This window comes from Octopus sinensis, unplaced genomic scaffold (assembly GCF_006345805.1).
Source record: "Octopus sinensis unplaced genomic scaffold, ASM634580v1 Contig18959, whole genome shotgun sequence".
Taxonomy (NCBI): domain Eukaryota; kingdom Metazoa; phylum Mollusca; class Cephalopoda; order Octopoda; family Octopodidae; genus Octopus; species Octopus sinensis.
In genome coordinates, this window is record NW_021836134.1 from 99,986 (window position 1) to 115,390 (window position 15,405).

Below are 15,405 nucleotides of genomic sequence, written 5' to 3' on the forward strand. Positions count from 1 at the left end.
GAAAGTATATTAATTTTATTAAATAAAAATTAACTTCTGAGAAGTTTGTTCCTCAGACGGAGGTCCTCGATATATGTGACAAAGTCCTTTTTGGTGATGATTCCACCACCTCACTACACGACAGTCTTACCACATACGCACTTATTTTGGTGATCAAAACTTGCCGGATTCCCAACTTTTGGAACATTTCCAACGTGATGTGGATAGACCCGAACACAGTCATTGTCATTGGACTCTGTGGTTGGCCCAAAGACCTGACCTGGTCGAGGATGACGGAGAGTCTGGCCGACTTGTGCTGTTCCGGGCGAGGACCAGAAAAATAGACGATTGTGCTATCGGAAAATCCATTCAATCGGTCTGTCATTAAGTAGAAGGTGTACCCAGTGCATATTCGAGGTCTCTTCGATAAACAAACCCCGCCAACACTTTGTAGTGCCTGGACACGACCACTGGAAATCCGTTATAGTTCGTTTCCTCGAGAATTTGTTCTGAAATGGAAAGAAATGAATACTGATTTCGGAAATGGTCATTTTGTTCTGCTCGATGACAGTCAGTTCGGCCGAGTTGTCCCTGCGAGTGAATGCCCAACAAAACATTGCGTGAAGAACGTCATTGGCCGTGCCACTCTCGGAAATCTCGTCCTTTCCATCGAGGAATGGGAAGCCGTTCAGATGGATGTGTCGGTCGTATCTATGAAATAAAACCAGTGCCTACATCCCCTCCTTCCCAAACCAGTCAGCAATCCACTTGCTGGTCATTGTGGCCATCATTATGGGGATTATGTAGGAAATCCCGCCAGTCATCTCGTACATAATCACCACCAGGGACACTACTATAAATACTCAACAACACCAGTCATTCGGGTGACCCCCCCAAGTGTGGCGGCAGCTCCCACAAGCGCGTACACTCCGGGGTTGATCACAGCCACCAGAGAGGTCGAGTTGATGTAGAACGTCCTACAATGACCATAGTCCCCAACCGGGCAATCTGCTGCACTCCTATGCCCACGATTCGCCCCATTATGGCCCCCGCACAAATCGTGGGAATGAATAATCCAGCAGGCACCTTCGAATAAGTCCACACAACACCTTCAGTCCAAACGTGGTCACCGTGAACACAAATTTGAGGACAAGGATGATGACCAACTGCCACATGGAAGTGTATATTCCAGCCCCAAGAGAAGGGTTCCCCTGACGGTCCTGCCCGACCGAGTAGTCCCATTGGTAGTCACTAAGACATGGAAAAGTCCACTACCAGAGTGGATTGGAATCTCCGACGTGGCAGGCAGCAAAGAGTTGTCGGATGAAGGAATTGGAGTCCTGACGAGTGAAGGAGAAGGGGTACGAGGCCAAGACAGTAACAAGAGTGACCACCACAACCTAAAATAGTAGGAAAGAGAGACCTCAGTAATAGGAAACCTCCCTATAAAAGAATTCTTTCTGTAGGCGCAGTATTTGACGTTAAGTCGAATAAAGAGAACTCCATAAAACCCCTGAATAGAGAGGAGAGACAACCCCGATTATGCCCAGGAGGAGGAAGGGAATTAGTTCGACGTAAGCAGTGGGATCGTCGTAGCCAATGTAAAACAGAATGTCCTGACCACCCCTGTTGACGCCCGACAGATGGACGGCAAATGTGGCCACCAATGCACAGAAGAAAGACCTCCAAATAGTCTTGAGGGGAAAAAAGTAGCTCACTTCTTCCAGGCTAAATAGAACCCCTCCCACAGGGGCACCAAAGGCCACCGAAACACCCGCAGCCACGGCCGAGGACAGAATCTGATAAGTGAGTCATCACACCTCTCTCTTCTTGACTTCATTCCGCCTGAACTTGGGAAAGAGTTTGGAAATAAGATTGCCAATCGAACAGCAAATCTGCACGAACGGACCCTCCTTTCCCAACGACAGTCCCCCGGCCGAAGACAGAACTATTCCAAAACATTTGATGATAAGTGTCCACGTGCTGAGGTACCCCCGAATGATGTAACCACTCAGAATGGTCTTCATCTGAAAGTGAGTGAAGACAATACCTCGGGAATGCCCGACCCACTGGCGTAGGGGGCGAGGAACTTAACCATCATGGCTGCGGCAGTAGTGTAGAGCACAGAGAGGAGACAAAACATGAAATAGTCGAATATATATGCACCATTCTCCTTTCCCCCTGCCAATTCCGACCAGGGCTTCCACTGCCAGTCAGTCACTCCATTACATTGGGACACGTCTTGGAGTCCACTGTGTTGTTGGCAGTCCAGCAGCAGTCCTCTCTCCCCAGTAGACGGTCGGATAGACAGATTCCATGCACAAGCGAGCCCATCCACTTGTAGGACATATCGATATAGGCAGCCGTCAGTCCCGAAAGGACCCCCACGATAAGAATGCAGATCCAAGACGACGAAGAGTCGAAAATGTACTTAAAAAGTCCGACCGATGACTTTTTTGACTCGACTACAATTTGTCTATGACGAATGCGGTTTCGCTGAAAGTTCCGTTGCCAGTCGATCGTATGGAAGTCGTCGTATTTCACGGCTTCCATCATTTTCAGGTGGAAAGACCCCCGAGAATGGTCGGCTACTCCGTGGAGACATTGCCGTCCGTCCACGGCCACGTCAATGAACTCGTCGTCCGAAAGGTGCACGTCCATGCTTTAAGCTAATAATTAAATTTATTATTTTTTTGAATATCAATTGCTTTCGATTATCTAATTGTAATATAATTATAAATAATTAAAAATGCTTGTTTTTTCAATATCAATTTTTCACACTTAATTTTAGTGGAACTTTCGAGAACTAGAACAACATAAACCACAAGTCAATGGGTAATTACTAATTATGCAGTCTTAGCTGCCTTCTTTTACTAATTCATTATCAAATTCCTAAAATAGGCTACAAATGTTTCTATTTATGGAGACTAGGGTTTCGAATAATTGGATATTTTGGAAATTTTTTAATAGTATGTAAAATACGAGAATTTAATTAAGTAATATTATATTTAATTAAATATATAATTAGAATAAAAAAATAATATACAACGATATATATGCCTAGTGGGTATACTATGTTAACTGCAAAATATTATCCAATGAACGACTCTAACTTCATCCAGACAGCAGACGACATTGAAAATGGTTTGGAAATTGGCATCGACCCACTTCTAAGCAAACAAGGATCTAGTGGAGTCTACTTCATGAGAGACAAGAACTCTGTAAGTCTAAAAACTGAAAAATAGAACATCCGAGCTGTATTCAAACCAAAAGATGAGGAGCCCTACGGAAATTTCAACCCTCGTTGGCTCAAGTGGTTTCAGCGAATTTGTTTCCCTTGCTGTTTCGGACGGGGGTGCCTGATCATCAACCAGGGGTACCTTTCCGAGGCGGGGGCGTCGTATGTTGACCAACGACTGGGCTTGGGGGTCGTCCCCACCACCAACGTGATGAACCTGGTCAGTCACGTGTTCAACTACGGTCCCATCGATCGAGCCAAGTGCAAGGCAAAGCACGACATTTCTCTGGCCGTCCCCAAATTTGCCTCTCATTTCCGTCGAATGGGACTTCCCCCTAAGATTGGGTCTCTTCAGTTGTTCGTGGTTGAGTTTGAGGAGGCGGATTCGTGGGCCAGGAAGAATTCCTTCCTTAAACTGTCGGAGTACACGAAGGAGTCATTCAGACTGGCCTTCGAGAGGCTGGTGGTTCTGGACTACCTGATCAGGAACACTGGTGGGTGTCCCTGCTGATTGTAGATAGAGGAGGGGACAATTGGCTTATCAAAATGATTCCGAGACCAGACTCGGGGGATTTTGACGTGGAGATTGCGGCCATCGACAATGGACTGGCTTTTCCCTTCAAACACCCCGACGAGTGGCGTGCTTGTATGTTTGTGTGATCATTCCAGACCCATATGGCTGGGGGTGTTGGCCAATGGCTAAAATCCCTTTCTCTGATAAGATTCGGGAGTTGTTGCTGCCCTCTCTTCAGTCGGAGGTGTTGATAGAACAGATTGTGAGTCAACTCCGGGAAATGTTCGCGGTTGTTGTCGTGTGTTAGTTTAGATTGACAAACAATTCAAAATGTCTTTCTTTAACAAACAAATGAGCGTGTTCCGTGGACAGGTAGTCCCTTCTTTTACTGTAGATCGAGAACTTGAAGAGGGCTTTGATGGAGAATATGACTCCTCTCGATTTGATTTCACTTCCTTCCTTCGAGGTGAGACTGGAGGATGAAAGGGACTCCCATCCTGACTGGATGTTGGGATTCGGTGATTCTGCTAGGAGAAGATACACACAGTTTTTTACCAAGAAATATCCCTTTTTCCGAAAGTGGTGATGTGTGTGTATTCACTTGGAGATATTATTTATTAATAAATTTATGTTGTCTTTGGTTAGTCATTTAAGTGAGGGGAATGTGGCCATTCTTAGTCGCTCGGCCTCTGCCCGAAGTGTGGCCAGTTGAGTGGCGTTCTCCTGAATTTGGTCGACCATTCTTCTCCGCATGACCATGTCTGCGTAGCGACTGGTCCTCTCGTCGATTTCGTTTTCGTGTGCTAAGAGTGAGTGGCGTGCTTACTGTTCATTTCATAAGTTATTCTCCGTTCACTCACTTCCACGCCAACCTCCAAATTCGTCTCCAACAGAGTCTCGTTATTTTTGAGCACACGCCTGTTTTCAGAGCGAAGGACTGAGAGGAGATTCTGCTTCTCCCTGATGACTTTGACTCCGTGCTGCAGTGACGGCACACCAATACCTCCTGCTGCTTGACTATGGCCTGTTCCAGTGCTGAAATTTCCCCCTGACTGGTAGAGTTGGCGAACGTGTTGGAAATGACCTGCTATGAGGAAACCATTACTTTGTGCATATCTCTGGAAACCTTAAAGTTTTTGATTTCTCTCATTCGGTTGATAATGTCCTCGTATTGCATTTCCATCTTCTTGTGCTCCCTACAAGTGAGTAGGCGACTGTGCCATTCGAGTTGTGCTATCGAGTTCATCACGTCCTTGCCCTCCCTCATTATGCCTACTTTAACGTTCGCCACTTTCTACCACGTCCTCATGGAACACCACCTTTATGTCCGCGTTTAGTTCCTCCACGATCGACCTCTCCAGCAGCACCGCGTCGGAGTAATTGCGGATTCCATTCTCCACGTTTATCTCCACTTGTCCCTGTTTTATCGCGAATTGGATCTCCAAGTTGTAGTATAACTCATTTCTCTTGTCCGCAATCCTATCAGAGTGTCCACCACCACCAACATTCCAAATGTCCGCGTTATTTCCGGCACTACCACCTTCGTCAAGTCCTCGACTTCTTTCGTCGTCCTTCCCTGCAGACACGCGGCCTCCGTCACCTGAATGTATTTTTTCTTCATCTGCAGTAGTGTCACACGCTCACCTGGAACTCGCTCTCCAGTTTCTGTCGTCGGAAGGCGGAGAATCTTTCCCACACGTGAGGGTCCACGTCGTCCGGGCGCTGTGCTTCGGCCAGTTTGAGGGTGTTCTCGGCGTGTTTGTAGGACTGCAGCAACTCCTCGATCGTGTCAGCACTCCTCAGTCTGCCGTGTCACCTTACACATTCACTTTGGACGTTTTTTGAATATTCTGGACAATCTTTCCGCCCAAGTCGAGTCGAACTTGGATTTGAGGCTTTTCTCAAGCATTTTGTCGGTGGCCACCAGGATGTCGTACTCCTCGTGAAGTCCCTCGATTATCTGTCGACACTGCTCCCTCAACAAGGTTTTCCGTTCCTTTCTATTTGAGGCACAATTACAATTTTGTTTTGCGTCGCTGCCAACTTGTTTCTCATCTCGACCTCCCAAAAATCCAATTCCTGTTCTACCAAAATGAGTCTCTTCATTCGGGCGATGGTCACCTCTTCCTGAGATCTTGGCCTCACGACAACCTGGAATATCGCCGACTGGGAGTTTATTCGACTTTTGAATAAGTTGTGCAGTTTCGAGTCAAACCCTTTCATCACCTCCTCTATCGAAGAGTCGATTTTCTTGATTTCGTTTTCCAGGACCTGCCGTGTACTCAAAAATGACCTTTTTGTATTGCTCGTATTCTTCCATGTTCTGTTTCAACTTACGATTGTATTCTTCTGCAAGGTGCAGTTCTTCTACCGTCCACTTTGTCTGGTCTTTCTCCGCCATAAAGCTCGGCATTTCCGGTTCCTGACCATAATTACCAGCTAAACCTTCCACACGAACTCTTTCTTCACTTGGAGGACTCCTTCCATCATCAGCTTGAGCCCCCGTTCTCTCCAATTATCCCCATCTGTGCCCTCCATGTCATGTGCAGTGCACGTGTGGTCGCTGTATTTAAGTTTTCCTGCAATCTGGCGGGTTATATCGTAGAGTGACCTCCTCCTCTGAGACCAGGAACATGTCGGATGGGTTCTCGACCGGTGCTAGTTTGTAGGGAGTGTCAATGGGCACAGTTCCACTTAATTCTTTCACGATCTTGGCCTTGTTTTCGATTTTCTGGTTGATTTGAATAAGTGCTTGTCTCTTCAGTTGCAATGTTTCCTCAAATAAAGCATTGAAAGACGTCTTGATTTGCTTAATGTTTCTCTGGAGTAACTTCACAGCACTACTTCTGAGAGGCGGATCTGGTCGAATCGGTACTCCATCGACTGCGGGTGGAACTGCGTGTGCAGTGGCTCATCCAGATAACGTTCCTGGTGGGCCTACACTGTGATTTGAAGTTGTCAACCGAGTCGTCTACGAGATCTTGAATCAACTGCAAGTTAGGTGTGATAGTCAACCTTTCTTTCAAACGTGCCTGTTTTGTCTCGGGATTCCATTTTGTGAATTGTTTCCGTCTCCCGCTCGCACTGTCGAAGCATCGGGAAATTGCAGACTTGCAAATCTCCTCTGAACATCTTGGAATAAGCACGTGTTCAATAACAAGGAGGGATTGTCCCTTCACTTCGTAGTTGTCCCAGTACTTGGACTTGATTTGAGACATCTCCGCCGCCTTGGACATGTTCTCCTCCTCGCAGTCGAGTCTCATCTTTGGAATGACTGAAGAAGGTACCCGATTGATGGCACTGTCGCTCTCCTCGTAGGCACGGGACTCCCTCTCGACGTCGATCACCATTTCGGCCAACTCCAATCTCTCCGTTTCCGGCAGTTCTTCATTTTCTCGTCGAATCAATTCAATCTGGTCATTTAATGTGGCTACTCACCGATTCCCTGATTTCCTCAAACTTGGATCGGATGTCCCTCTTTTGTTCTGAGTATTTCTCATTTTCTTTGATGTTGTGTTCGAGTTCACGTTTTTCCTTCCACGTCAAGTCGTCCAAGTTGAGGGAATACACGTCAAAGTCCATTTCACCACTCCAAGCGAGACTCTAAAGGTCATAGACACGACGCACCTTTCCTTCCTCGTAAGTTTTGAGGCCACCAAGTGATTTTTCTGTTTGCCAGGAATTTGATTTTAACTGACTGGAATATTGCCCCTCGCTAACTTGGTCACTGCAAATGAGTAGCTCGTCTCACTTGAGAAACAGAGGAGACTCCCCGAAGTTGTCGACAGAACAATGTGCCGTCCGCTGAATGAAGACATGACTTTGGCACCACTTTTGGGGAAGGCACAGAACTGAGTAGTCTTGTCCTGAACAAATAACACAAACAGCCACCAATTCCACAGAACTTGTGAAGAGTGATCCGTCAGTCCTCAAACCTGCCAAAGTCAATCCGTCCTGGGAGTTGCAGATACTCCTCACATTCGTAATTTGAGGGCGGCCGTTTCTGACCGATGGACCTCTCTAGAGTGGTCAGTCGTAAAGACAACGTCGAGAATGTCCCACTGAACAAGAGTGCCCCCCTCGATAATGGCGACAAACGAGCGAGGTGAAGTCAATAGACACTCATACAATCTCTCTTTCAACGTGAACATATATTCGCGACTGATTTGGACTGCAATTTAGAAACTAGTTTCTTTACAGTTGTCAATGTAAAACACCGCAAGTTTTGTCCCCGAATTGCTGGCGACGAGGCAGACTGTTGGTTGGGCAGAAAAGAGAGAAACACTGTCCACTGTCCCCAATTCGACATCTGCCAATAAAACGGTTCAGTCACCAGTCCATCCAAAGACTTCAAATTTTCTGGAGGGATCGGCACTCATAAAATAAATTTGCCCCGCCGACTTTGAGGCAAAGGAGACGACCGATTGGTCTGATCTGAGGAATAGTATGTGAACACTCAACGTGATCAAGTCGATTGGATTGTGAAACAGTTTGACTTGTTGAATCAGTCGAAATTCCTTGAGAGTAGTGGTGTCATAGACATGCAGAATCCCCGATGTGTCACCCACAAACAGAACAGTCGAGAGAGCACAGAGAGACGAAATCTGCAAGTAAGAGGACTGAGAAAGACTTCAAATGGCATGCACTGACTTGTCACAACACTGCCATCTTCTATTCTCCAAATCGACAGTTTTCCCCCCGGTTGGGTAGTCTAGGATCATCAATCCTTGGTTTACAGTCAGGTAGTCTCCGTTTCTGTAAAACGTGCACATGTCAATGATCCCAACGCAATTGTCATGTTCGATGACGGACACCTCTCCGGGACCAGTTTCATAGGCCATTGTGAGGGACTGCACGTGCTAACACTCCACTACTTTGTCCCCGAATATCACAATACGACAGTTGGCTGGATCGGGAATTAATCGCACTCTGTCGACTCTCATATTGAATGTGTTCAATTTCTTGACAATTTTGATTTGGTTGTTCTGTTCTTTCGCAACACACAGGTCGAGATCTGGCAATTAGTGACATATCACCACATTAGTCACAAAGTAGATTTCCGGCCCGTCGACGCAAATGCATTTCACTGGCCAACATGTGTCAGCTAGTTCGTCTGTCAAGGCCAGTTCGTTGATGTAGGGAGAAGTCTCCGAGTTATACTTGAGTGAAAGAACATCCCTACCTTGATGAAACGACTTTTATCGCAGACAAAAAGCATGTTATGAGCGTCCAACCAACAGCAACATTCCACGCGGATGGTCGGTCTCTTCTTGGTGTGAGCGAGGTATTTTTCATAATTTTCCCTATCCAAGTTCAGCAGACAAAAGGCGGGAAATGAATCGTTTGTCGGGTGGTCAAAGAAACTAATAAGTCGGTTGCGGAGGAATTGGTTGGTGGGCTCCTCATTCGGAGACATCTCGACGAGACTGCAAGTCAGCCCACCCGACGGGCTACCTTTTAGTGATTTCACAGACACTTCCGCAGAGAGACACGACATACACAAACACGTTCATGTCAAGTGTCAAAATGAACTTGCGTCCGTCCCACTGGTTGGGGACCAGAACAAATTCTCGGAAGGACTCGACCTGATCTTGTCCCAGGAACTGTTTGTTGACCCAATCCCTATTTAAATAGACAATCCAGACGACCATAATTTGAGTGTTTTTTCGGATAAAGTAAGAAGAATGTTGGTGGAAAGGAATTGGAGGTGCACCAACTGTTCCTGATCGGTAAATTGATAGATAATTTGAAGACTGGGATACTCCCAGACAGTAACCGTCCACTCTGACAAATTTCCTTCACACGTCGCAAACAAGGATTTGGAGACATGTCCTACCATCAGGGCGGTGTCACGTGAATGAAGTAAATGGTTACAAGACCCTCCGTGACTGTCGACAATGCGGAGTAAGTTTCCGCTAAGATGGATTACATTTCCTGCACAGAGGGAAGGCAATTCATTATCTCGTCCCTTTATCCACCTTATGTTGTCAGGCATTCACAAATCAGTTGCCAAGAAACAAATATTAATAAAAACAGTTAATTAATTCTCGTTAGTAAGGAATTCCTCGTACATATCTCTCGACATGAGCGTGGAGACGTCGGCCGAGGAGTCCAACTGCATTTTGAATATCCACACTACCAATGGCCATACTTCCTAACCGTCGTTCTTCTCAGATTTGTCAAGCAAGGAAGGTTTGTCGACCAATGCAGAGTTCACTTCGGAAACAAGTCCAGGGAGAGGGGGGAATACACTGCTGACTGCCTTGACACTCTCCACAGTGCAGCAGCTCTCTTGGGTGAACCAAATAGACTAACCAGATGTGTTAGCGACTGAGTTCTCTTGGGGTAGTTCTACGTAGACAATTTCTCCCAGACTATCCTAAAGTGAATGATGTAGAGTAATACAGTGGCATGGGTGGTTAGTCCTACCTTCCCAGTGGTGGACTCGACGTCGATCCATTCGTGGTTTCTGGTAAACAGACGCTCTGTTGTGATGAATTTGTTGACACCTGGACGGGAAGAGTTCAAAGTCCTCACAGACATTGCCGAACAAATGAGACTTCTCCACCACATTCAGAAAATTGAAATATATTTATAGAAATAAATATAATCATAAATTGCCAGCTTTTTATAACATTTTTTTATTCGATTCATTTAATTGGGAGCCGTTCTTTGGCGCTGAGGGGACTGGTCATCAAAGATATCAGACATTCACAGCCAATTCAGGCAGATCAAAAAAAGCATGTTTAAAGTACAAATTGGTCAGGTCTGGTTTGAATTGTGTCTCTCTCCTCTCTTTGGTCTGTTAAATATATTCTCTGTACATGTTAATTCCATTTATCATTAAAAATGTGTATTTTATTATATAAATAGTAACCATGGATATTAAATGAGAAAGGATTGTACTCGTGGGAGCCCTCAATCGAACATCCCAAAAAGAAGGAGGACGTCCGAACGTGGATTAAAGTACACAAATGTCTATATTCAGAAAATTGAAGAATCTGCCACAAATGCAGTCAAAAACTATTCTTTTCAGGAGTGCGGCGTCCATAGCGAAGGTGCCTTCCATTGGCTGAAACCAAGCCGAACTGATTCTGCGAGAGTGGCTGGACGACGCCTTCATGGCCAACATTTCAGTGCAGGACGCGTGCGACGTGGACGACATAGTGGAAAGGCTGAAAAGAAATAAGAAAATTGGAAAGGCGGGAATGGAAGAGTGCCTGGATCCCCGAATTAGGATGAATATGCGCCAAGACAGGGTGATTTCCTGGCATGACTTTTCTCAGATTAAGCAAAACAGGCAGGATCGAATCAACGAAAAAAAAGAAGCAGAAAAACTCAAACAACTCAAAAAAGCGGCTCGCGAGGAGGTTAGCGAGTCTCCTGTTATTGCAGGTGCTTCAGGAATTGGCAAAAGAAGAACGAGTTCAGAAACAGCGAGAAATGAAGGAGAAAGCAGTCGTGCGACACCAAATGGCTGAGTTCAGGAAGGACATGTTGGAATGGAAGCAGCACGTGCACGACGGATTCAGGTCCTGTGGGTTAAGTAGTGGCAGGACGATCACGAATGTCAGAGAGTGTGCTGTCCAAATACAGCAAAATTGTGCACTCAGAGACAAGAACAAGATTGAGAAGCAGAAAAAAGCTTCCAGAATCATTTCCAAACTAAACGAGGACTTGTTATTAAACGTTTTTGTTTTCATGTAGTGTAGACCCAATTCGCCTACTTTTCAGTCTGGAAAGAAACCGTGGAGGACACAAAGCAGTTGGTCCACACGGCACAAACGCGGATTTCCCGTCGGAGAATTTACGGATGTTGGTCCCAGTGGAGGGCAAGCTACAAGCAGGCCCTGAGTCGGCAAAATAAAGCGGCAGTTTTTCGAGAGGAGGAAAAAAACCGACTGTTGATATAAATGAGTAATGTCTAGTCTGAAGGCACGTGCTGATTCGTGGAGAAAATCACGACTGAGCCACAAATATTTTATCAAATGGATTATCCAAGTGCAGGTCAATCGTCCGTTCCGTCAAACTGGCGTGGACTTCAAGAGCAAAGTTAAGACATTTCTTGCAAAAACACCCAAAAAGAAAGACCAAATGACTACAATTGTCACTCCCCAGTTGAAGGTTGTTGAGATTAGTTATTCTCAGGACGAGGCCACGTGGGTAAAGGATATTCCAGAGGCAGTGTCTAAGGACAAAGAAATGGCTGGGAGGCAGAATCAACACACCAAACTGCTAGAGACTCAGCGAAAGGAAATTGAACGACAAAAATCAGAAATTGAATTTTTGAGACAGAAGAGTGTCACAGTTTGATTAAGGAGTCACCCAATCAGGAATGCTTAGAAGCCCGAGCAGCCGCCTGGAGAGAGGCAGAACACGTCCTGCAGACAAAACAGCGTGAATTGGAGTGATATCAATTTTTTTTACTTGCCAGGAACAGCAAGAGTTTCAAAGAAGAGAAAAAGTTCCGAGAGGGTTGAGTGTCATTTGGAATTGTAGAAATGGAATCGCGCAACAAACGACGACGGGAATTACGAGATGAAAGAGAGCAGCGCCGTCGAGAGGTGGAGGCAGAGAAATCAGTATTTTAAAAAAGAGATGTTCTTAGAGAGCACTGGCCGAGTCCAATGAACGGAAGCAACGCGAGTCTGAGGCAGCAAAGCGGGAACAGCTTCTTTTGGTCAAGCAAGCACGGAAAGCCAAAGCGCAAAAAGAGGAACAGCGGAAGAAGTTGATGGAAAGAAACATGCGACTAAACGACATGGCCATGCGACATCACCAAGACTACTTACTCAGATTCGTTGGCTGGTTTGCCTGGCGGACTTTCCTTGCAACTCAACAACGAAATCAAGAGCGAGCAGTGGCCTTCGATCGGAGTAGACTGATGAGGTAAGACCAATTCCTGCACCCCAGGAAAGCCTTGCTGCTGTGGAATGGGGAGGCTGCAAGAAATGTCCAACTATCTTTTGAGTGGGCACGAATAAAGCACGATTTGGGACTTAAGAAAAGATCTCTCAGGGCACTTGCACAGGTAGTTGACATTGTCGAATGGAAGGTCGTGGCAAATGAAGAAAAACGATTATCAGATGCTGATTTAGTCTATCGACGAAGAATAATGAGGATTACCCTTATTGACTGGGTCAACACAACCACGGATATACGCATGCAGGAGTATAAATGCCAACGAATCGCTCAGAGACACGACCAAAGGTGGTTATTCTTATTTAACGGTGGCTAAGACGTGTTATAGGGAAGTGTTTTTGCGAGTGGAGGGAGGCGATTGTCCTCAAACGTGAACTCGAACGAGTTGAGAGGAACCGAGATCAGCTCAGGAATAAAGTCAGAGAAATCCTGCCTGATTTTTCTGACTGTTCTTAAAAATTATATTTCCCAATGTATAGTCGTTATTTTATCCCCATTATGTTTTACTATGAACATTAGGTGTGCTTGCTCTATACGATTTTTATTATATTAGACATTACCGATCAATATTCGAGTTAGTTTGATCAATATTAGAGTAAAGCGATCGACTAAATCAGTTGTATGTGTCACAGAAAGAAAAAATAATGAAAGAGAATAAATAAAATAAGATTTCAATCTTCTATAAACTTTCATTGCTTGAAACAAGTCGAAAATTTAAATTTCATTCTTAAAAATCAAGTCTGCTTGGCAGTTGTTAAAAGGAATCATCCCTAAATGTTTTTGTTGCCAACGCTCGTAGAGAAAATCTCGGTACTCACAGTAGGTAAAAAAATTTGAACATGTTGATCTTGATAATTGAAGTGTTTTTGTTAAAATGCTTAAATACACTTCTATCTTGGATACATATAGAACAGAAAAATAATATACGAATGAATTTAATTAAGTTTTTTTAATTTAGAAGTGAACCAAGAGACAAAGTCAAATAATCTGGCTATTAATCTGGTCAAATAATCTGGTTATTTTCGGCTGACAAGGATAAAAACTAACATTTAGTAAAGTTTATTTTTTATTAATTATTGTTTCATTATCTTAATTATCAATGGAAAAGCAAACATAACCACGCGTGAGCACGCGTTTGGTTAGCAATGTGGTCATGCTTATTTTAGTTAAATTTTATTATTTTTGTAATTGGAAACAGAAGGAATATTTTGGGATGTAATTTCTTTTAATTATTAAGTTAATTGAAATTTCACCATTTTGTGATATTTTTCCAGTTTATTCCTTTAATCTGTTCTTTATACTTATTTTCAGATTTCTGTACCACTATTTTCTCTGTATTCTTTATTTATTCAATTTTTAATCTTTTTTCTCGCCTGTTGATAAACGATGTTTGTTGTCCGTCTTTCCTTAGCATATATGGATAAATTTTTCTTCTTCCTACCCTTGAACATCCCATGTACAGCTGTTCATGGGAAAAGCAATTACTCTCTAAAATTATTGGATTAGAGAATATTACATTATTGGATAACAATGCAAAGAAGAACCATGCAACATCGTGTGAAGTTAAGCAGAAACAGTTTTAATTACTTTGAGCTGAGATTTTTCACATTCTGCTCTGCCTGCTCTCTTTCGTTTTAAAATAAGTCAACTACTTTTAATGACTGTCCCGGCCTTGTTTATTATCATCCCGAGCTCACTATTTTTCTATTTTTGATTTTTTGTTGTAAGAGGGGAGTTTTTTGATACACATTAATCAAACATTTCAACAATCTGGGCGATCAGATTTTCACTTTGAACCAAAATTTCAATCCATTTTTTGGTCAAATTTAGAAAACAATTTTTTCTAATTTGGCTTAGACAAGTTTTCATTAAAAAGCAATTTAAACACTCAAAATCGAAATATTTCTAACAATTTCATGAATAAGTCAACTTGCAGTTCAGTTTCGTACGTAATAAACTTGCTTGGAAATATCTGTGCCTCATAAGATATTGAAAATGTATTTTTAATTTCTAAAGTTAATAAATTGAATAACCTTTTTTTGTCATTCCCATGTCTAAACATTTTTTTAGCCTACAAAATCTGCAATTATTTCTTGTTTTGTATGTTAAAATACAATTTCCCTCAAATCTATAAAAGAACATATATTTATTGTTGATGCATCTTCTAATAATAAATTATACAAGAATATACTGAAAAAAATTTTTGCACCCGTGACAACTTCTGACAGAATAGTGTGTTTTATTAGCTCTGGCTCCGCAGATTTCACATTATTTCATTTTGATTATAGAGCAAATAAAGTTAAATTTATTTATAGACGGATATGATTGAAATTTTTTGAAATGAATCTCAATTTGAAAAAAATTTGCTATTATATATTTTTTGATAATGATATCATAGATGGCTGACAATATTTGATATTGTATCTAATCAGATTAAAAATGTGGTTTCAAATCAGCAAATTTCAATTAATGACATACAAGAAAAAATAAGAGAAACTGGGAATTCTATTTGTTTAAGACATATTCTTTGGATAACTCTTAGTACGAAAATTGACTATTTGTTAAATTCCTTTAATTTAAATCGTCTGGCGGGTTCCTTCAGACCTGTGACAATTAATTCCTTTAAGCTGAGATTTTTGCATTCTGTTTGCTCTCTTTCGTTTATTAATTGATAAAATTGTTTTTGCATAATAAAAAAGATTAGGAAAAGAGGGATTTTAGAATAAAGAAAAATATTTATTTAAATAGAGAG

The 15,405-nt window shown here is 43.1% G+C and overlaps 2 pseudogenes; one reads left to right on the forward strand and one right to left on the reverse strand.

The window, feature by feature from the left end:
- Nucleotides 1–265: 265 nt before the first annotated feature.
- On the reverse strand, nucleotides 266–2,622 carry LOC115231932 (annotated as a pseudogene).
- On the forward strand, nucleotides 2,427–4,082 carry LOC115231933 (annotated as a pseudogene).
- Nucleotides 4,083–15,405: the final 11,323 nt, after the last annotated feature.